The following is a 22,104-nucleotide window of genomic DNA, read 5'->3' on the forward strand; positions in this document are numbered from 1 at the left end:
ACTACAGGTGCTTGAACCTTCTTAACCTCACTTCCCAGCATGCATTGTGCTGCTATTATCAAGCGATTTCCCTTCCTCTGTCTTGATAGACAGGAGAGCAGGGAAGAAAGACAAAAACAGTCAACACCACTTCCTATAGAGAGACAAAGACCGTCCTCCTGTTCCTTAAGTCCCTTTCAGGGTCTCTATAATAAACTTTATTTTTATATAGTGCTGTCATATTCCACAGCACTTTACATACATAATCATCGCTAACCCTGTTAGGGCTCACAATCTAAATTCCCTATCAGTATGTCTTTGGAGTGTGGGAGGAAACCAGAGAACCAGAGAAAACCCATGCAAACACAGGGAGAACATACAAACTCCTTGCAGATGTTGTCCTTGGTGGGATATGAACCCAGGACCCCAGCGCTGCAAGGCTGCCATGCTAACCATTGAGCCACCGTGCTGCCCATACCAAGCCACTGTGCTGCCCAGGATTACACCTGACAAGGCGGTGAAAAACAAGTTATACAGAAGGGAGACACCTAGTAGCCGGAACTTTTAAGGGATTTTTTTGAGCATTAAAACATCATTTTTAAATGATTTGCAAATTGTCTGGATGTAGAAGTCTGAAAGTATTGGGACTGATTATTCTGTATCATCCAACATACACCACCACTCAATAATATTTTCATAGCGAAGAAAACTTTTGAAGCATCAGTCCGGAAATCACTTTCCTCCAGACGTTCTGAGATGTCGGGCAGTTCATGGATGGTGACAGCCGTGTGATGGCTCTGCTGGTCAGTGATACATGCCATAATCAATTATCAAGCGCAGTTCACAAAGGTCAGAACATTTTCTGCAGCGTTTAGCCGAGTGTAGAATGTAGGTGCCAGTCCGAGATGTGTGATAATTTCCACAGAGACGCAGGTAGGAGCATCCTCAGATTGCCGCTGCTATCCCTCAATCACAGAACATGAAGGTGAATCCTGACATAAGCCGAGCTGGAGGCTCATCGGGGGTCACTAGTGTGGCCCCCGCTGTGTCCCCATGGTAGATGTTAGGTATATTATTCACAGCTATATATATATACACACTACTGAATATACAGCTGTGACAAACAGATATAGATTTTATATATCTCTATCCCCATCTGCTAACCCTAACACTCAAGACTTCTCCCCCAAAATCATAACTCTGCTCCATCACATGCAACCCTGTCCTCACTAACATCATCACGAGAGAACAGACCACTAATCCCATCATTCTTGCATTTTATTGCAATGTTGCGGCGACCAAAAAACCTTACCTATACGTCGTAGTTCATGAAGGGATTACCTAGTCAGATTAATATGGAGGTGTATTAGAGTATATAGTAAAATCACAGTACCACCTGGACAAAAAACTGAAGTCTGCAACTATAAAGGTGAATTTACATGCTGTGGATCTTGTTGCAGAAAGTACTGCAACTGTCCCATTCTTTGGAGAAAAAAAAATGAATGCAGCAACATCTGCAGCCTCGAAATTTTACTGGTAGGACTTGTGCACACAACCGTAAAAAATGGAACAGTCCTATCCCACTTTTTGACAGATAGTACTCGTTCCCATGTTATTGTGGTGCCCCTGAGGGTTCAGTCGCCACAGGGGTACTGCACCTCATAACGAGGTGTGGTATCTCCTCTCCCAGGTAAGGATGGAGTACCTCACAGGACCCCAACCACACACTCAACACTACACCACTCCAGCGGGGGAACCAAAGTTAGGGGGAACCACGTAGTGAGTGAGTGTGGAGGAAGCACTTTACTTAAGCACTTAATTAGAATCATATATAACCAGGTCTTTGGTCGTGGGTCTTTGGGACGGCAGGTCAGCACAAGGCTGCAGTCGCCTCAGGGTCCACGGTTCCCGGTCTCAGGCCTCGAGACGGGGGATTGGGGCAGAGTTATAATGGCTCTGTCCCTGGTCAGAGTCCAACCAAGAAGGCCCAGGAGGGGAGCAGAGGAGTTAGGCTCCACAGGCGGAAGGATCTCAGGGGGTGCAGACGGAGCGGAGTCGCCACCTGCATACCTTATTCTGGCCCAGCCAGAGAGACCCTGCTGCAAGAGGGGGTACCAGCCCCCGATTATCTGACTTTGCACTTCACGTCTCTGTTGGTAAAGTCCGGAGGCTTATGTGGATCCCAGGGGGATACGGACGGAGCGGAGTCGCCACTGTGGCGCCTTGCTGTGCATTGGTGCCACAGATCCCAGAGGGGTGCATGGACGGATTCCTCCACAAGAGGCCCTCATAGCATTCACACACCTCCACCTTCAACCTCAGACCACCAGAGGGAGCCCGCTAGGGATATAAAAAAAGGGAAGGTGGAGCTAGGCAGGCAGTCTGAAGTCTGGAGTCCACAGAGAGTGAAGTCTGTGAGAAAGTCAGCCTGCTGCAGCCAGAGAGGTTGGCGGTCCAGCCCAGACTCAGTGAGCTCAGTTAGTGAGCCTAAGGCGTGCCGACGCCGAAAGAGCGGTGAAGAGTAGCGAGGCCTACTGCCAGTGTGAAGCCTAGTGAGGGCCCCGAGTGTGGCCGAAGGCAAGTGGAGTAAGCGAGTTACATAGGGGGCAGAGGAGCCTAGCCAGCTCACCCCAAGACCATATACCAGACACCGGGTCCGCATCTGCAGGGATCTCTATGCCCAGCAGAAACAACCGGAACCCCTGGCAAACTATATGTCCCAGGAACACCAAAAGCTGACTGTCATACCAGGGTCAGGAGTCACGGAGGCCCAAGAGACCAGGGAGTGTGATCTCCATCAGAAGGCCCTACCACCAGGTCAGCCGGTGCAAGACAGAGACCAAGTTAGGCCTAGCTCCAGGCAGGTCATAAACTGATCAGGAAAAGGCAAGAAACAGGAGGCCCCACACCCGCTCACTGGGGAGAGTCCTGATATGCACCATTCACCCTACAGTGCCCTGGATCGTGCCTGAAACACCACCTGTAAAGGTACTGAAGTGAACTCCGGTGTGCATGCCTATTCTTCTACCCTTCCTCTGACCCGGCTGGGTCCCCTCTGTCCTGCATCTCTTCTCCTACGCTGCCCTGGGGCCCCGCTCCACCTGTGGGGAGCCGCATCAACTAAGCTGCCTGAACACCGGCCTCAGAGTAGTCGTCCCCATCCCGTGGGCGCGTCACCACCTGTATGCCCTAATCTGAGTTTATCCAGAGGGACCCGGGCTTACGCCACGTTCTCACCACAAGTCACCAAAAAGGGCACCCAGTCGGTCCGGGAACTATACGTTACCCACAAGGGACATCGTAGTACCCGTACGGGACTCAGTGGGGGACACAAGGCGGGAGAAGTTCAACAAGAGAGGAACACTTTAGAGTGGGGGGTCCTGTCAAGCGTTCCTGAACTACCTGGAGTGTACTGAACCCCACCCTGGCGGCCGCAGCTCGCCGTGTGACAGCAGAGAGAAGCTCTGAGCTGAGAAAGCACCACCGTGAGTAAAGACTTGGATGACTTCAATTATTGCCTCTGTCTGTTCTTTCCTACGCGGCTCTGCACCCGCCATCGATCTATTACAAACCCTCTCTACGCTGCCTTGAGGCCTGCTCCACCTGTGGGGAGCCGAACCATCTATAGCTGCCCTGACACCTGCCTCGGAGGACTGTTGCAGCGCTGGTGACCTTCACCAGACACCACAGGTGGCGTCACGAACATTCCCCTTTCCCATATAAATTTTCCCCTTTACCTTCTTTTAAGAGCGACCCCAGGGTACGGGCCCGGGAGCCGACCACCGCGACATCCCCCAAAACTAACAGCAAGGCCCGGGGGCCGAGTCGTTCCCATCCCCTGGGCGAGTCATTATTCTATGGGTTTTGGCACATGTCTAATTTTTTCCTTGGACCAAGTCGGTCTGAGGAAAAAAAAAATCACAGCATCCCAGTGATTAGAATAATCTAAATGATTTTTTGGATGCGAGAAAATCGGTCATGTGACCCTACCTTTAGGTTACGGCTACACAGCGATTATTGGCCACATTACAGATAACGTGGCAAAAGATCCCTTTATGACGCTCCTACATTACAGTGTTAGGCTATGTTCACATGTTGCGTTTTTGCAGCGTTTTTTTATGCAAATTTTTAGCTGAATTTTACAGTACCAGCAAAGTCTATGAGATTTCAGAAATCTCATATCACACACCTTGTTTTTTTTTCCTTGATTGTTTTGTCAAAGAGCTGCGTTTTTGTAAAATGCAGCATGTCACTCCTTTCAGCATTTTTGCATCGTTTTTCACCCATAGAAAGCAATAGGTAATGCAAAAATGCATGCATCAGGTTTTGCTGTGTATTTGGAGCCAAAACCTGCTGAAGTTGAATTAGGATATTTTTTTCTGCACTAAACTTTATCAGCATGAACAAGAGACAATAAACACCGAAAAAAATGCCTAAAAAAATGCGTCAAAAAGCGCTGCAAAACCTGCTTTTTTGACATTTCTTCTTTAATGCTGAGAGAGCAGGTTTTGCCTGCAGAGAAAAAAACGCTGCAAAAATGCAACATGTGAACATAGCCTAATGCTGGTGAATGGAGGGAGTCACATTGAATGTACAGCAACAACAAAAGTTGCAGAAACAAAAAATGAAAAAAGAAAAAAAAATCAAATCGCTGATGATTTTCATGTCAAATTTTTGGTTCATGAATTTGGTGCAAATTTTTTTAAAAAAACAATGTCTTTAATCCCTGGTAAGCATACTGGATATCATTACTGCTCCATGTAGTTTCTTCTCCCTACCTTTTTAGACTATTGTCTTGATTTCTCCTGCGCATCTGTGCCCTTATTATTCTTGATGGGACATTGAGCCCCCATGTGTGTCTTTTACTTGCTACCCATGCTTTTGTAAAATATTTAAGGCTACTGGGGCATAGTGCAATAACGGGAGACTATGACTATACTTGTTTGTGTTAGGGTATCTTCTTAGACCTTCCTAGAGTTAGTATAATTTAATTTGTCCTTACAACTACCCATATTCAGGACCATAAATTGCTATATGTTTCCTGTTGTGCTTCCACCATGTGTATTGTCTTCACTAATCTTTTTAACATTTACTCAATAAAATGATTTTTTTATGTTTTATACCAGATGTCTGTCTAGTCCTCCTATTTTTCTAAGCTTTATTGCCAGTTTATGGTTGTTCTAGGGGGGATGTGCTGCCCAAATTTTGACAGCGAACAACCCCCTTTATGAATATTGTGTTGGCATATACAACAGATTAGGACTTATTATAAGTGAAAGGAGGACTTTATACTAACCAGACAGCAGATGGCGATAGTGTGTAAAGTTATATGCTTGCTGTAATGAGGGGAGGAAAGCTCTCAATTGTTGGTTGTTTTATACTTCCTGTTGTTTTTTCTTTCTTTCCTGAATGTGTTATGTCAGCAGCACACGGACTGTGTGACACTGAATTGTATCTCATGTTTAACCAGTATGAAGTAAATACTGTTTACTCAAGATATCTTGCTGGTTGAAGCTCTCGTAAGCACAGTGGTGACTGTAAGAAGATGCACTCTGCGACATATTGTTCTTTGTGGCCATGTTTTGGTGTTTGATGAATCTGGGGATTTGTGTTTGCCATGTGTGAATGAGATTCTATATGATCGGAGACCGTACACATTTATAGGGTTTTCACATAACGTGTGCATAGAGCTAAAGGGAATGTCACTAGTTTCTCTTTAAAGCCAATAGGGCGCAATATTCCTGAAGGTTTGCACTGTATTATACGATGGACGGAGCACTTACTTCATTACAGGAGGAGCAGACGCCTCATCTTCAACAACACAAGCAAACTGCAAAAACTTCCCCACATTTTGCAAGCAGCTGCTTGTCCCTGAGTATCCGGGCCAGACAGGAGCCGCAGAGGCCGGATCAGTAATGGCCACAAGCCCTGGACTAGGACATGGCGGTATCCTGTATAGAAAACATTTGCGTATTGTCTGTAAAATTGTACCTAGAACCGTGCAGAACTCTTATGCAAGCGGAACTACAAGTCTCAGCATGCCCCATGCTTGCACCCTAGGGTAATATCGTGAAGTCTATATTATATACGTGTCGTTTTTTTTATAGTATTTTCTAAGTTCGGTGACGCTTTTGTTTTTTTTATTTATTTATTTTTTATTTTTAAGCCCAGATTTTCATTTTTGCATTTTTTTTTCCCCCTCTTTTTATTCTTTCATCCCCATAGAGGGCTTGTTGTTGTTTTTATTTGCGAGATGTGTTGTAGTTTGTGATGACACTTTTCACTTTACAATATAATATACTGAAAAACTAGGGGAAAAAAGTCCAAACGAAAAAAAAACACAATTCCGCCATTGTTTTATTTTTTGGGGGGGTTTCCTTTCAACGACGCTCACTATGCGGTAGCATTGAACTGGTAACGTGATCCTCCAGGTCGGTGCAATTACGACAATACTAAATTTGTGACGCTTATGGTTTATTTTTTTATTATTTTAGTGGTTAAAAAAAGTCTGAAAATTGTAAAAGAAAAAAAAAAAAAATAATAATAATAACAAAAAAAAAAAAAAAAATATATAAAAAAATAAATAAAAAAATAAATATATATATATATATATATATATATATATATATATAAATATATATTTTGACTTGTGTCGCCATTTTCCTATGGCCGTGATGCTGTTATTTTTCTTTCCATGGAGCCGTGTGAGAGCTTGTTTTTTGCACGGGGAGCTGACAATCTTATTGATATCATTTATGGGCCAAATATGATGTTTTTATTGTCTTTTATTGGATTTTTAGGGTAGAGGAACGGTGACTGAAAAAACAGCATTTTTTTTTTTACCTCACGGGTTTAGTAATTTTATAATTTGATAGACCAGACATTAATGGACACGGCATAACCAAATATGTATATATATTTTTTTCAACTTGTATAGGAAAAAAATGGGTGTAATTAAAATGTTTATGTATCTTTCTTTAATATATTTTTACTCTTCACTTTTTATTTTTTAATAATTGATGCAACTGCAAATTAAGGTATATAGTGAAAAAAAAAATATAGTCTGCTGTATACATTAACACTGACGACTAGGGGTGACCCATGCTTGTGGTCAGGCATCCATTTAACGTATATAGCTGTAGCAGCCGCCATCTTGAGTAGTCTGCTGTATGTTGAGGTAAAACTACAAGTCCCAGCCTGGCAAGTAATGAAATTATAGCTATACTTGACTGGTTGTTATGGGCATCTTCTTTGGTCTTAGGCTCCCTCAGAGAAGAAGGTTCTTGAGGCTGTCCATAGCAACCAATCACAGCACTGCTTTTATTTTTCCACAGCTCTAAATGAAATGAAATCTATTCTTTGATTGGTTGCTGTGGCTGGCAAATCTCCTGTATATAAATAGTGCATAGCAACCAATCAGAATTCATCTTTTTTTCTTTTCTACCAGGCAGAAGAATAAGAGCTAGAATCTGATTGGTTGTTATTGGTAATTCTTCCCCTTTTGAAGCTTGATGAATCCCCTGTCAGGCTCGGGCTTTCAATTCTGAGGTAAATTGAAGAGAACGTTACATCAAAACTCAATGACCTGAGGTTAAAAAAAAATATTATTAAGATTATATTGATATAATATTGAGGTAATTTTTTTTTTTAATTTTTGCTAATTACAGACAATATTGCTGAAACGTGAACTTGTGGAATCCAAAGAGGACGTGACAGAAAATTAATGCAAGCCATATGGTAGGTATTACACTATAAAATCTAAATTATAAACATTTTCCTCATAATTATCTTCAGTATGACTCAAATTAATTTTTTTTTTTTTTTAAAAAAGTTAAAAAAAAAAAGCCTAAAAAAATGTGGATTTGTGATGGCACATTCACACTGAGCTTTTTAAAGTGTTTTTTTTTTTATGTGGATTCATTAAAAAAAAAAAAACACAATAAAATTAGTAAAAATGCCTCAAAAAAAAAGTGTGGTTTTGTAATGGTTTGTTCACATGAAGCTTTTTGACTTGATTTTTTGCTGTGGATTCATAAAGAAAATACTTCAAATTCACTTCCAACAAGCTTTTTATTAATTTGACTAAGAAAACGCGTCCATAGTGCTTTGCGTCTTGAAGATGTTGTATAAAAAAGCGTCATATCAGTTCTTTTGAGTGTTTTTTGCACATAAATCACCACGAAACACACATTTTTTTGCAGTGATTTTATTTATATTTTTTTTTTCTGTGAATTTTTTTGTGCAAAAGGCACAAATGATAATTAAAAAGCATAAGAAAAAAACAACCGTACGCGTCAAAAACAGCACCAGAAAAGGAGCTCGTTCATACAAAACCACGTCAAAATTCAGGAATACGATTCATCAGTAACTTTTTTTTTTTGCCATTTTCTCATTAGCTCATTACTCTTAAACTTTATTTTGTTTTCGACTGTTTTTTTTTTTTTTTTTTTATTCTCGCCGTTGTGGGCGAGATTTGGAGTTTTCGGTTGATTTCAATTGCAACTTTTGAAAAAGTCAGAAAACTTTAGTGCAAATAGTAATTTTATGTCTCGAATTCATCATTTGTGTTTTTTTTTTTTCCCCAAGTCCCTTTTTCTTATTTGTCTTGTGGTATGTGTTGTTTTAACACCAAATTCTTCAAAATGGCGTGTGAGCAAAGTCTTTAATTTTTATCTTCAAAATTCTTTTTTTTTTTTTAGCGCAAAAAGTGGGAAAAGATACCTGAAGAAGGCTGTGTACAACATGTTGTGATTTTAAATACATTTTTATTTTATTTTTTTTCTGGTATTTTTTTGGTAATTTGATTACATATTCTATTTTTGGGCTCGCCCTTCACCTGGTATCTTCTTCACCCTCCAAAAAAAAACTGGCAAAGTCTAAAAAAAAAAATAATTAAAAAAATTACGATTATTTTTGATTTTGCGTAAAATTCATGATCCATGAACGTCATTTTGAAGAATGACACCTGATGAAGGCTTGTCAGCCGAAATGTGTTGTGTTTTTAACCCCTTTATGACTTTGGACGTATGAGTACGTCCAAGGTCGTATCCCTGCACTCCATGCGGGCTCTGGCAATGAGCCTGCATGTTTTCAGCCCCATGACATCTGATCTGTACAGCTGTCATGTGCCCCTAACAGCCACGGGTGGAATCGTGATCCTCCCAGGGCTGTTAACTAGTTAAACGCCGCGGTCAATTTCTGACACCAGCATTTAACTTGCGCTTACAGGAACAGCGTCATAAGGCCAGTGTTGGCATATACAACAGATTAGGACTTATTATAAGTGAAAGGAGGACTTTATACTAACCAGACAGCAGATGGCGATAGTGTGTAAAGTTATATGCTTGCTGTATGGTGGGATGAAAGCTCTCAATTGTTGGTTGTTTTTACTTCCTGTTTTTTCTTTCCTGAATGTGTTATGTCAGCAGCACACGGACTGTGTGACACTCAATTGTATCTGAATTGTATCTCATGTTTAACCAGTATGAAGTAAATACTATTTACTCAAGATATCTTGCTGATTGAAGCTCTCGTAAGTACAGTGGTGACTGTAAGAAGATGCACTCTGCGACAGCCAGCGCATTGGCGTCCGTGTCACATGACCGCGGGTCACCAATGGGTTGGCATGATAACCCAGGGTTTGCAGGAGATCCATGCAGTTGTCATTGCCAGGATGCTATGAGCGCCGCCCAGAGGTCAGCGCTCATAGCAAGTGAGCACATTTCTGCTACACACAGCAGGGCTCAAGCCCTGCTATGTGTAGCACAAGCGATCGGATCATCGCTGCTTATAGTCTCCCATGGAGACTATTGAAGCCAGTGTAAACTAAAAAAAACAAACTGCTTTTAAAAATATTTAAAAAATATGAAAGTTCAAATCACACCCCCCCCCTTTCACCCCATTCAAAATAAAACAATAAAAAAAAATCCAATATACACATATTTGGTATCGCCGCTTTCAGAATTGCCTGATCTATCAATATCTAAAATGAATTAATCTGATCGGTAAATGGCATAATGATAAAAAAAATCAAACGGCCAGAATTACGTTTTTTTCGTCGCCGCAACATTGCTATAAAATGCAATAACAGGAGATCAAAAGATCGTACCTACCCCAAAATGGTATCAAGAAAAACGTCAGCTCAGTGTGCAAAAAATAAGCTCTCACCTGCCCCAGATCCCAAAATATGGAGACACTACGGGTCTTGGAAAATGTGTTGTTGTTTTTTTTTTCAAACTTTGGATTTTTTTCACCAGTTAAATAAAAGAGAACCTACACATATTTGGTATCTGCAAACTTGTAATGACCTGGAGAATCTTAATAGCAGGTCTGTTTTACCATATAGTAAATGTGGTAAAAAAAAAAAAATTGTGAAATTGCGTTTTTTTTTGCAATTTCACTGCACTTGGAATTTTTTTCCCCATTTTCCCGTACACGATATGGTAAAATCAATGGTGTCGTTCAAAAGTACAACTAGTCCCGCAAAAAACAGCCCTCACACGGCCATATTGACAGAAAAATAAAAAAGTTATGGCTCTGGGAAGAAAGAGAGCAAAAACGAAAAGGGAAAAACCAAAGGTGGTGAAGGGGTTAATTGTGTTCGTTTTTAATAAAAATATTTTTTGGGAACTAGTCAAGCCACCTTTTTTTCCATTCTTTATTCCTGTATTATTTGGAGTCCCTATCCTCTCGGTGGAAGTGCCTACTCCTGGTTTTACATTTTTTCGTATTTTGAAGAATTTGGCTCAAGAAACCTTAACAAATACTACAAGACAGATAAAGAAAAGTGACCTTAAAATAAAAAAAATAAATGATGAATCTGGGCCCATATGTTTTTTTTAGAAGTGTTCTTAAGGGTATGTTCAAAGTTTTTTAACTATAAAAAAAGAAACCCTCTTCTGGGCTACTTATTGACAATGGAGGATGGTGATTGTGATGTCATTCCATATGACCTTAATCACATGTTATCTGTAGAGATGTCAACATTAGGAGGTCAGGTGACCTGCCATTACTCTGAGATAGCGTGATCAGTAAGGATCAGTGGGTCTTGATAGTGCTGGTGAAAATATATATAATATGTATGTGTGTATTTATATAGCGCCATTGATTTCATGGTGCTGTACATAAGGAGGGGTTACATACCAAATACAGATATCACTTACAGTAAACAAACTAACAATGACAAACTGGGACAGAGGGAAGAGGACCCTGCCCTTGCAGGCTTACATTCTACAGGAATGGGAAAGGAGACAGTAGGTTGAATGGATATATATATATTTATATATACACATACACGTGGTCCAAATTGTTGGTACCCCTCGTTTCATGAAAGAAAAACCCACAATGGTCACAGAAATAACTTGAATCTGACTAAAGTAATAATAAATTAAAAATCTATGAAAATGAACAAATGAACGTCAGTGTAATGCAGCGGCTTGCTGCATTGCTAGAATGTCCAGGGGGTGTGCTCTAGCTGACCATTTACCTCCCCCTCAGGTGACTGATCACGTGACTGTAACATCACCACAGGTCCTGTGTGCACAAAAGGATATATAAACCCTGGTAGTTTTGAAACAGGGAGAGAAAGAGTGGTCTGGTGAGGCCTAGAAAGAGAGGCCTGGTGAAGCATGGAAGGCAGAGGCTGGATCCCCCTGTGTTTTGAGATACCAGTAGCCTTTGAAGGTACGTGGCCCGGAGGCCCCATCTGGGAAGCCTTAAAGCCACAGCTGTGGCAGAACCGAGCTGACTGAAGCAGCTACGACCCGGCAAAGGTAAAAACGCTGCTTGATGTAGACATTAATATTGTTACCTTGCTGAAGGCTGTATCTGGAGCCAAGTGGGCATGTCTGTCACTAGAAAGGCTCTGGGATATTATATGTAACATGTCAGCGAGCCACTGAGATGGACCATGTTATGAGCGGTTTATGAGATGTAATAAACTACTGTACTGTGAATTACCAGAAAAACGTTGCATGTGTGTTTTGATTGATCCAATGAAGCGAGTGCCCCAGCGTGATGAATAGCGCTGCCTTACAGTCAGTTATTGATTTTCAACCCTGCTTCCACAGAATTTAAAAAAAATTAAACTCATGAAATAAGCCTGGACAGAAATGATGGTACCCCTGAAAATAAGACCATCTCCAAGCAGTTTGATGTTCCTGTGACTATTGTTGCACATATTATTCAGAAATTTAAGATCCATGGGACTGTAGCCAACCTCCCTGGACTTCTAAAAAACTTCTAAAGAGATTAAAGGTGAACTTCAAGCTCAAGGAACATCAGTGTCAGATCGCACCATCCGTCGTTGTTTGATCCAAAGTGGACTTCATGGGAGACGACCAAGGAGAACACCATTGTTGAAAAAAAATCATACAAAAGCCAGACTGGAATTTGCCAAAAACATGTTGACAAGCCACAAAGCTTCTGGAAGAATGTCCTATGGACAGATGAGACAAAAATGGACGTTTTTGGCAAGACACATCAGCTCTATGTTCACAGACGGAAAAATGAAGCATATCAAGAAAAGAACACTGTCCCTACTGTGAAACATGGAGGAGGCTCTCTTATGTTCTGGGGCTGCTTTGCTGCATCTGGCACAGGGTGTCTTGAATCTGTGCAGGGTACAATGAAATCTCAAGACTATCAAGAGATTCTAGAGAGAAATGTGCTGCCCAGTGTCAGAAAGCTTGGTCTCAGTCGCAGGTCATGGGTCTTACAGCAGGATAATGACCCAAAACACACAGCTAAAAACACCCAAGAATGGCTAAGAGGAAAACATTGGACTATTCTGAAGTGGCCTTCTATGAGCCCTGATCTAAATCCTATTGAGCATCTTTGGAAAGAGCCGAAACAGTCTGGAAAAGGCAATCTTCACACACGAGACAACTGGAGCAGTTTGCTCATGAGGAGTCTCCAAAATACCTGTCGAGAGGTGCAGAAGTCTCTGACAGTTACAGGAATTGTGTGATTGCCTTAAAATGTTGTTCAACAAAATATTAAGTTAAGAGTACCATCATTTCTGTCCAGGCCGATTTCATGAGTTTAATTTTTTTTTAAAAATCTGTGGAAGCAGGGTTGAAAAGCAATGACTGACTTTCATTTGTTCATTTTCATAGATTTTTTATTTATTATTACATAATTTTGTCAGATTGAAGTTATTTCTGTGACCATTATGGGTTTTTCTTTCATTAAACGAGGGGTACCAACAAATTTGACATGTATATTTGTACATACTGTATATCTACAATTGTGGCAGAGTTTAATTTAAGATTTCATATAGCGAGTGTCATGCTAAAGTTGCACTTTTAAAAACTTCGAAAACTTAATGACAAAAAGCATTAAAACATACTGTGTACAAATTTTTCACATTTTGTCCTCCATGATATAATTTCTGCAGTACTGATAATTTCCACCAGGTGGAAATAATTGAGGACTGTCTTGGCAGAATGGTTTGTTTTCTTGCATCTTTTTTTAGTCCTAGGGAAAGCAGATTGGACTACCACATGTGAAAAAAGATGTTTTATGCATGATATGTAGTTCTTTTGAGTAAAAAAGGAGGAACTGCAACCGCCTGGTTAAAGAGAAAAAAAAAAAGTGTATTTTTTGAGATGTTTAGGGGCTACTGGTGAGTCCTTCACTGATCCGGAGAACAAAGAGACATCAACACTACCATAAATGCATTGCACTTCTTCCATTAGTAAAAGTTAATTTGCCATTGAGTCCCACAATGTTGTTGTGAACTTATTGGCATGGAGAAAGAAAAAAGGAGGGGACTGGTCAAGCTATTTTAGGAATGGTGACATTATCAGGGCAGAATCCATTAGGTGTAAGAAGCCCTTTTTTTATAGGGGCAGACAACAGGAAAAAGCAACTGCCGCTCTGGATCTGGGCAATAGTAGAGTGGCGTAAATTACATTGCACATAAATCGATCTGCTCAATTGAAATTGCATTGTAAAACTACAGGTGGCCATATAACGTTCCCCAAGCCCATGCAAATACGCAGTACTGGACTGGGGTGCCAAGTGCCCACCAGTAAAATTGACTCTGGTGGCCCACTGTTCAGCTACATGCAAATATCACATTACCGTCATTCACAAATTTGCCTATTTTTCTAGATAATAATAAATGGGGTAGTTTGTTAAATGAATGTTGAGATAATGCCCTTATCTGAACATAGTAAACATGTATTGTGCCAACTACTTCTCATATAGGTGGAGTGGAGAGCCCATTCTTGCATGGCGGCCCACCGGAGGATTCTCCTGTGGGCCAGTCCAAGCCTGCAATACAGCTTGACTTATTTTCAATATTAAAAAGGGAATAAACCACTGTTGGATACCCCTATTCCCTCTATTCTTATGACCATTTCTGCCAACATCTCAGTTGCTAAAATAGTGTAAAGCTTTACTCCCCTGGACTGCCCAAAACTGGGAAGTAATATTCATTTTTGGACAGGTTTCACGTAAAACATGCCTCTTTCTGCACCTGGAGGTGTCCAAATTTACCAAAATTGTTTACAAATATTAGGGATATGTGACGCCCTACTGTGTATGGAGCCACAGATCCTGGAGGGGTGCATTTCAGGTTTTCTGCACAAGAGGCCCTCAGAGCATACACCCACCTCCACCCTACGTCAGACCACCAGAGGGAGCCCGGATAGGGATATAAATACGGAGGGTGGAGCTAGGCAGAGAGAGTCTGTTAGTAAGTTCTCCTCAGGAAGGAGTGGAGACAGAACAGTCAGGAGTCCACAGCCAGTTCCTACAGAGTGAGACACAGAGAAACAGGTCAGTCTGCAGTGGAGCTCAGTCAGACTCAAGCAGCTCGAGTTAAGTGAGCTAGGAGCGTTGCTGACGCTCAGAGAGCAGCAGAAGAGGCAGCCAGCTAACTGCCAGTGTGTATAGCCTAGTGAGGGCCCAAGTAGACCGAAGGCTAGAGGAGTGAGTAGCATTGGGGGCAGAGGAGCTTTACCACCTCACCCCAGAAACCATATACCGGACACCGGGTCCGATTCTACAGGGCTTCTTTACACCCAGCAGAAGACAACCAGAACCCCTGGCGAACTACATGTCCCAGGAATACCAAACGCTAACTGTTATACCAGGGTCAGGAGTTACCGAGGCCTCATATACCAGGGAGTGTGTACTCCAACAGAAGGCCCTACCACAGGATCATCCGGTGCAGAACAGAGACTAAGTTAGGCCTAGCTCCAGGCAGGCCAGAGACTAACACTAAGCGGCGAAGAAACAGGAGGCCCTACACCTGCTCACTGGGGAGAGTCCTGCAGTGCACCCCTCACCCTACAGTGCTCCGGACGGTACCTGCATTTCCACCAGTAAAAGGTACAGAAGCAAACCGTGTGTGTGTGTCCCCTGTCCTTCCTTGGACCCGGCTGGGTCACCGCCATATCGTGCACCTCGTCAAACATCACTGCCCTGAGGCCTACCTCCACCTGTGGGGAGCTACACCATCAAAGCTGCCATAACACCGGCCTCAGTGGACTGCCGCACTGCTGGTGATCCTCACCAGACACCACAGGTGGCGTCGCGAACTTTGACATTTTATTTTCCCCTTTTTTAAGAGAGACCCCAGGGTAAGGGCCCGGGAGTCGACCACCGCGACATCCCCCAAGACCAGGCATTAAGGCCCGGGCGCCGAGTAGTTCCCATCCCCTGGGCGGCACATCTCTCTAACTGGCGTCACGCACAGGATATTGCGTGCCCGTTGCCACCGGGTACTGTGCGCCTTAAGAAACTGTAAAACTCACAGTGGTGAATCTTTTCCCGCCATTTTCTGGAGTTTCCCGCCACTGGCCGCCATCTTTCCGGTCGCCGCGCGGGAAGAAGAGGGGCGTAACCGCTGGAAGCGCGCGAAGTCCAGGACACGCCCCACGCACTGACGCAGTGTCAGGTCCTGGCAGGAAGCCCCAGCAAACGCTCTGACGTGGAACGTAAACGACGCAAGGTCCTACCAGAAGACAGTCACCTGCGGAGAGGCGGCCTACAGAAGGAAGGTAGGCCACGGTTCACTAGGGGGGCGCCAAGATGTTGCAGCAACAATCCGATGTCGCGGCCCAGGCTGACAGCCCCGATGATGCACCCGCGGCCGCCGCCACGCAAGACGTAGCAGCCGCTCCATCACCAGGGCCTGTAGCCCCTATCGTACCATTGACTTTACCATACATGCCTGGAGCAAAGTGGCTCCCCCAGTACAGCGGCAAGCCAGACACCCTGTCTGGATTCAAGCGCAAAATATGCAGCATCCTGGACATGTATTCTATGACGGGCAAACAAAGAGCTGCAGTTGTTGTGGGACAATTGACTGGTGCTGCGGAGAGAGAAGTAGAGACTTGGTCGGCCGCAGACCAGGAATCAGTGTCCGCAATTTTCGAAAAGTTACAGACTGCCTTTGAGGACCGCACTGAAGCAGACCTCCAGATGAGGTTCTACCAATGCTCTCAGAAACCGGAAGACAGCGTTCGAGACTATGCCTGCCGTTTACAAGGGGCCCTGCGAGCTCTAAAACAGGTTAGTCCAATTAGCATAACTAATGAGAGTAAAATGCTAAAAGAACAATTTGTCCGGGGGCTGAGGTCCCCAGCGGAGAACAGGACTGTGCGTTGGTGGTCCTTGGATCATCCAGATGCTACCTTCGACACCCTTAAGGATATGGCTATAAAGGGACTGCAACCCCTGGAGACGGCAGATACTGCAATCCAGCGTTACCAGGGTGGGGCCACTCCAACGCCAGCAGCACCCACCTTTTCCCCGTTGGCTGCTGAAGCCAAAGTGCAGGCAGTGCCCCCTACTGAGCTGGACTGTCTGCGCTCAGAAGTGCGCCAGCTGACCAAAAACCTGGCCACTGTAATGAGTGCCCTGCAACTACGGACGGAGCCAGAGACGGAGGGAAAGATCCTGCTAGCCGACTGCCCTGAGGATGTCCCCTGGATGAACCAGAGGAGAAGGAGGACGTCGCCACCCCGGAGGAGGACAACACTGCCCCCAGGGAGGACCAACTACCAGCGCCATCCTCACCAAGAGTTCGTCTGCCACCGCTGCCAGAAGGCAGGTCACACAGTCCACCAGTGTCCTTTAAACAAGCAAACCCTGGGTCCGAGGGCCAGCACCCAGGAATAGACTCAGCAGGCCCCTCAGACTGGTACCGCAGGTTCGTCGGAGGAAGACCTTTCCTATCCATCATACTGGACGGCATTGCGATACCTGCCCTGCTGGACACCGGATCCCAGGTAACAATCATACCTGATATCCTCTATAGTAAATACTGGTCCATGGACAGTCTCCAACCCCCAAACCCAGACTTTTCAGTATATGCCTCTAATGGCCTCCCTCTTGACCTACTTGGGGTTAAGAATGTAGCAGTAAAAATGGGGAGAGTGGAGTTAAAGGACCAGGGACTCATTGTAGTGAAGACTGTCAATGAGGAAAATGGACTGAATGTGGTACTAGGCACTAACATTGTTGGTAACTGTTTGGAGGAGGTTGTGTTTTTACTCCAACAGCTGGCTGACGTTGCCAGACCAGGGCAGAAGAGAGCGATCCAGAAGGAGATCCGAGCCCTGATGTACCAGCAGCAAGTGAAGCTGACCGGTGGTGAGATTGGTAGCGTGCGGGTAACAGACCCGATACCCATTGTGATTCCCCCAATGAGCGAAATGCTTATCTGGTGTAGAGCAGCAATAGGTCTTAAAGGACAGAGCTACCAGGTGGTAGTAGAACCCCTTAGCTCAGAGCATAGACCTACACTCTTAACTGCCAGAGGGGTAGTAGATGTACGCAATGGGAGGGCGCCCGTCAGTCTTCTCAACTATGGGGAAGACGAGGTCAGACTACCATGTTATGCCACTGTTGCCAAACTGTACACTGTAAATAATAACTCTATTCACACGGCGGAGTCCTTAACCTCCCCAGACCAAGTGGAGGATAATGACCCTACAACACAGGTGGAGAATTGGTGTCAACAGCTCCACGTTGGGACAGACACCACTCCTGCCCACCAGAAACAGGGAGTACACTGGGTGGTTCAGGAATATGCGCAGGTATTCAGCAAACACCCACTTGACTTTGGGAGGATTAAGGGGGTACAACATCACATCCCCACAGGCAACCATCCCCCCATCAAGGAACTGTACAGGCCTATACCTCCAGCACACTACCAGAAAGCCAAGGAGATGTTGCATGACATGAAGAAGGCAGGGGTAGTAAGGGATAGTTGTAGTCCCTGGGCAGCTCCCTTAGTTCTAGTCAGGAAAAAGGATGGAAGCATGAGAATGTGTGTAGATTACAGACAAGTAAATCGCATTACACATAAAGATGCATACCCTTTACCCCGTATTGAGGAATCCCTGGCTGCCTTGAAGTCTGCAAATTACTTTTCCACCCTTGACCTCACTAGTGGGTACTGGCAAGTAGCTGTGGCTGAGGAGGATCGGGAGAAGACGGCCTTCACCACCCCGATGGGACTCTGCGAGTTCAACAGTATGCCGTTTGATGGAGTGCTGCCTGGGACACCGCAACTTCGAGACTGTGTTACTATACCTGGATGACGTGATTGTGTACTCCAAAACGTATGAGGACCACTTGAAGTACCTGGCGGAGGTATTTGAGTCACTGTCCCAGTATGGGACGAAGCTGAAGCCCTCAAAGTGCCACCAGCTCAAGAAAAAGGTACAGTACCTGGGGCACATTGTTAGTCCAGAAGGAGTAGCACCAGACCCGGAGAAGGTTACTGCCATCCAGAAATGGCCGGAGCCGAAGAACCTCAAGGAGGTGCGTCAGTTCCTGGGACTAGTAGGATACTACTGGAGGTTTGTAAAAGATTACACGAAGAAAGCAGTGCCTCTGCAAGACCTCCTGGTAGGACAGCCCCCCAAGGCCAGAAATCCCCCATTCCACTGGGGTAAAGAACAGGCTGAATCATTTCAAGAACTGAAGGAGATCCTGACAGGTGATGAGATCCTAGCCTACCCTGACTACAGCCAACCGTTCCTGCTGTATACTGATGCCAGCAATGAAGGATTGGGAGCTGTCCTAAGTCAGAAGCAGAATGGCCAGGAGAAAGTCATTGCGTATGCAAGCAGGAAGCTCCGCCCGACTGAGAGGAACCCAGAGAACTATAGCAGCTTTAAGTTAGAGTTCCTGGCCTTGGTCTGGACTATCACAGAAAGGTTCAAGCACTACCTAGCCTCCAGCAAGTTCACTGCCTACACTGACAATAACCCCTTAATTCATCTTGAAACAGCCAAGCTGGGAGCCATGGAACAATGATGGATGGCTCGGCTGTCAAACTACCAGTTCACAATTAAGTACCGGGCGGGCCGCAAGAACGCCAACGCCGATGCCCTGTCCAAGATGCCTCACCAGTCAGACACAGAAGAAGAAGTAGATGACCTGGAGGAGATTGAGCTACCTGCCTTTCATCGGAATGGGATGATCCACGAGCAACGAGCCTCCAGGAAGGCAGCGTGGTAAGACGTTAAACCCTTTGCCTCACCACAGCTGGAAGGAGACCCAGGACAGTGACCCGGTTGTCAGCCGTATCAAGGAGCTGATAACCCAAGAAGGTTCCTCCCTGGAGAAGGATGCGTCTCTCCAAGCAAAGCAGCTGTGGAATGAGAGAAGCCGGCTGTTTATCTACCGTGAGAAGCTGTGCCGAAGGTACAGTACAGACCAAAAGTTTGGACACACCTTCTCATTTAAAGATTTTTCTGTATTTTCATGACTTTGAAAATTGTACATTCATTCTGAAGGCATCAAAACTATGAATTAACACATGTGGAATTATATACTTAACAAAAAAGTGTGAAACAACTGAAAATATGTCTTATATTCTAGGTTCTTCAAAGTAGCCACCTTTTGCTTTGATGACTGCTTTGCACACTCTCGGCATTCTCTTGATAAGCTTCAAGAGGTAGTCACCGGAAATGGTCTTCCAACAATCTTGAAGGAGTTCCCAGAGATGCTTAGCACTTGTTGGCCCTTTTGCCTTCACTCTGCGGTCCAGCTCACCCCAAACCATTTCGATTGGGTTCAGATCTGGTGACTGTGGAGGCCAGGTCATCTGACGTAGCACCCCATCACTCCCCTTCTTGGTCAGATAGCCCTTACACAACCTGGAGGTGTGTTTGGGGTCATTGTCCTGTTGAAAAATAAATGGTCCAACTAAACACAAACTGGATGGAATAGCATGCCGCTGCAAGATGCTGTGGTAGCCATGCTGGTTCAGTATGCCTTCAATTTTTAATAAATCCCCAACAGTGTCACCAGCAAAGCACCCCCACACCATCACACCTCCTCCTCCATGCTTCACGGTGGGAACCAGGCATGTAGAGTCCATCCGTTCACCTTTTCTGCGTCACACAAAGACACGGTGGTTGGAACCAAAGATCTCAAATTTGGACTCATCAGACCAAAGCACAGATTTCCACTGGTCTAATGTCCATTCCTTGTGTTCTTTAGCCCAAACAAGTCTCTTCTGCTTGTTGCCTGTCCTTAGCAGTGGTTTCCTAGCAGCTATTTTACCATGAAGGCCTGCGGCACAAAGTCTCCTCTTAACAGTTGTTGTAGAGATATGTCTGCTGCTAGAACTCTGTGTGGCATTGACCTGGTCTCTAATCTGAGCTGCTGTTAACCTGCGATTTCTGAGGCTGGTGACTCAGATAAACTTATCCTCAGAAGCAGAGGTGACTCTTGGTCTTCCTCTCCTGGGGTGGTCCTCATGTGAGCCAGTTTCTTTGTAGTGCTTGATGGTTTTTGCAACTGCACTTGGGGACACTTTTTAAGTTTGCCCAATTTTTCGGACTGACTGACCTTCATTTCTTAACCCCTTAAGCCCCGAGGGTGGTTTGCACGTTAATGACCAGGCCAATTTTTACAATTCTGACCACTGTCACTTTATGAGGTAATTACTCTGGAACGCTTCAACGGATCCCCCTGATTCTGAGATTGTTTTTTCGTGACATATTGTACTTCATGATTGTGGTAAAATTTCTTCGATATCACTTGCGTTTATTTGTGAAAAAAACGGAAATTTGGCGAAAATTTTGAAAATTTTGCAATTTTCAAAATTTGAATTTTTATGCCCTTAAATCAGAGAGATATGTCACACAAAAGAGTTAATAAATAACATTTCCAACATGTCTACTTTACATCAGCACAATTTTGGAACCAAAATTTTTTTTTGTTAGGGAGCTATAAGGGTTAAAAGTTGACCAGCGATTTCTCATTTTTCCAACAAAATTTACAAAACCATTTTTTTAGGGACCACATCACATTTGAAGTCACTTTGAGAGGTCTTTATGACATAAAATACCCAAAAGTGACACCATTCTAAAAACTGCACCCCTCAAGGTGCTCAAAACCACATTCAAGAACTTTATTAACCCTTCAGGTGCTTCACAGGAATTTTTTGAATGTGGAAGAAAAAAATGAACATTTAACTTTTTTCACAAAAATGTTACTTTAGACCCAATTTTTTTTTATTTTCACAGAGGTAACAAGAAAAAATGGACCCCAAAATTTGTTGTGCAATTTCCCCTGGGCACGCAGATACCCAATATGTGGGGAAAAAACACTGTTTGGGCGCACGGCAGGGCTCGGAAGGGAAGGAGCGCCATTTGACTTTTTGATTGTAAAATTTGCTTGAATAATTAGCGGACGCCATGTTGTGTTTGGAGAGCCCCTGTGTGCCAAAACATTGGAGCTCCCCCACAAGTGACCCCATTTTGGAAACTAGACCCCCCAAGGCACCTATCTAGATGCAAAGTAAGCACTTGGAACCCCCAGGTGCTTCACAAATTGATTCGTAAAAATGAAAAAGTGAAAAAAAAAAAACTTTTTCATTTTTATGAATCAATTTGTGAAGCACCTGGGCGTTCCAAGTGCTCACTATGCATCTAGATAGGTGCCTTGGGGGGTCTAGTTTCCAAAATGGGGTCACTTGTGGGGGAGCTCCAATGTTTGTGCACGCAGTAGCTCTCCAAACGCAACATGGCGTCCGCTAACAATTTGAGCCGATTTTCCATTCAATTTGCTAGCGGACACCATGTCGCGTTTGGAGAGCCCCTGTGTGCCCAAACAGTGGAGCTCCCCCACAAGTGACCCCATTTTGGA

Source organism: Phyllobates terribilis, unplaced genomic scaffold (assembly GCF_046119375.1).
Source record: "Phyllobates terribilis strain yellow unplaced genomic scaffold, ASM4611937v1 Scaffold_14__1_contigs__length_39327217, whole genome shotgun sequence".
Lineage (NCBI taxonomy): Eukaryota > Metazoa > Chordata > Amphibia > Anura > Dendrobatidae > Phyllobates > Phyllobates terribilis.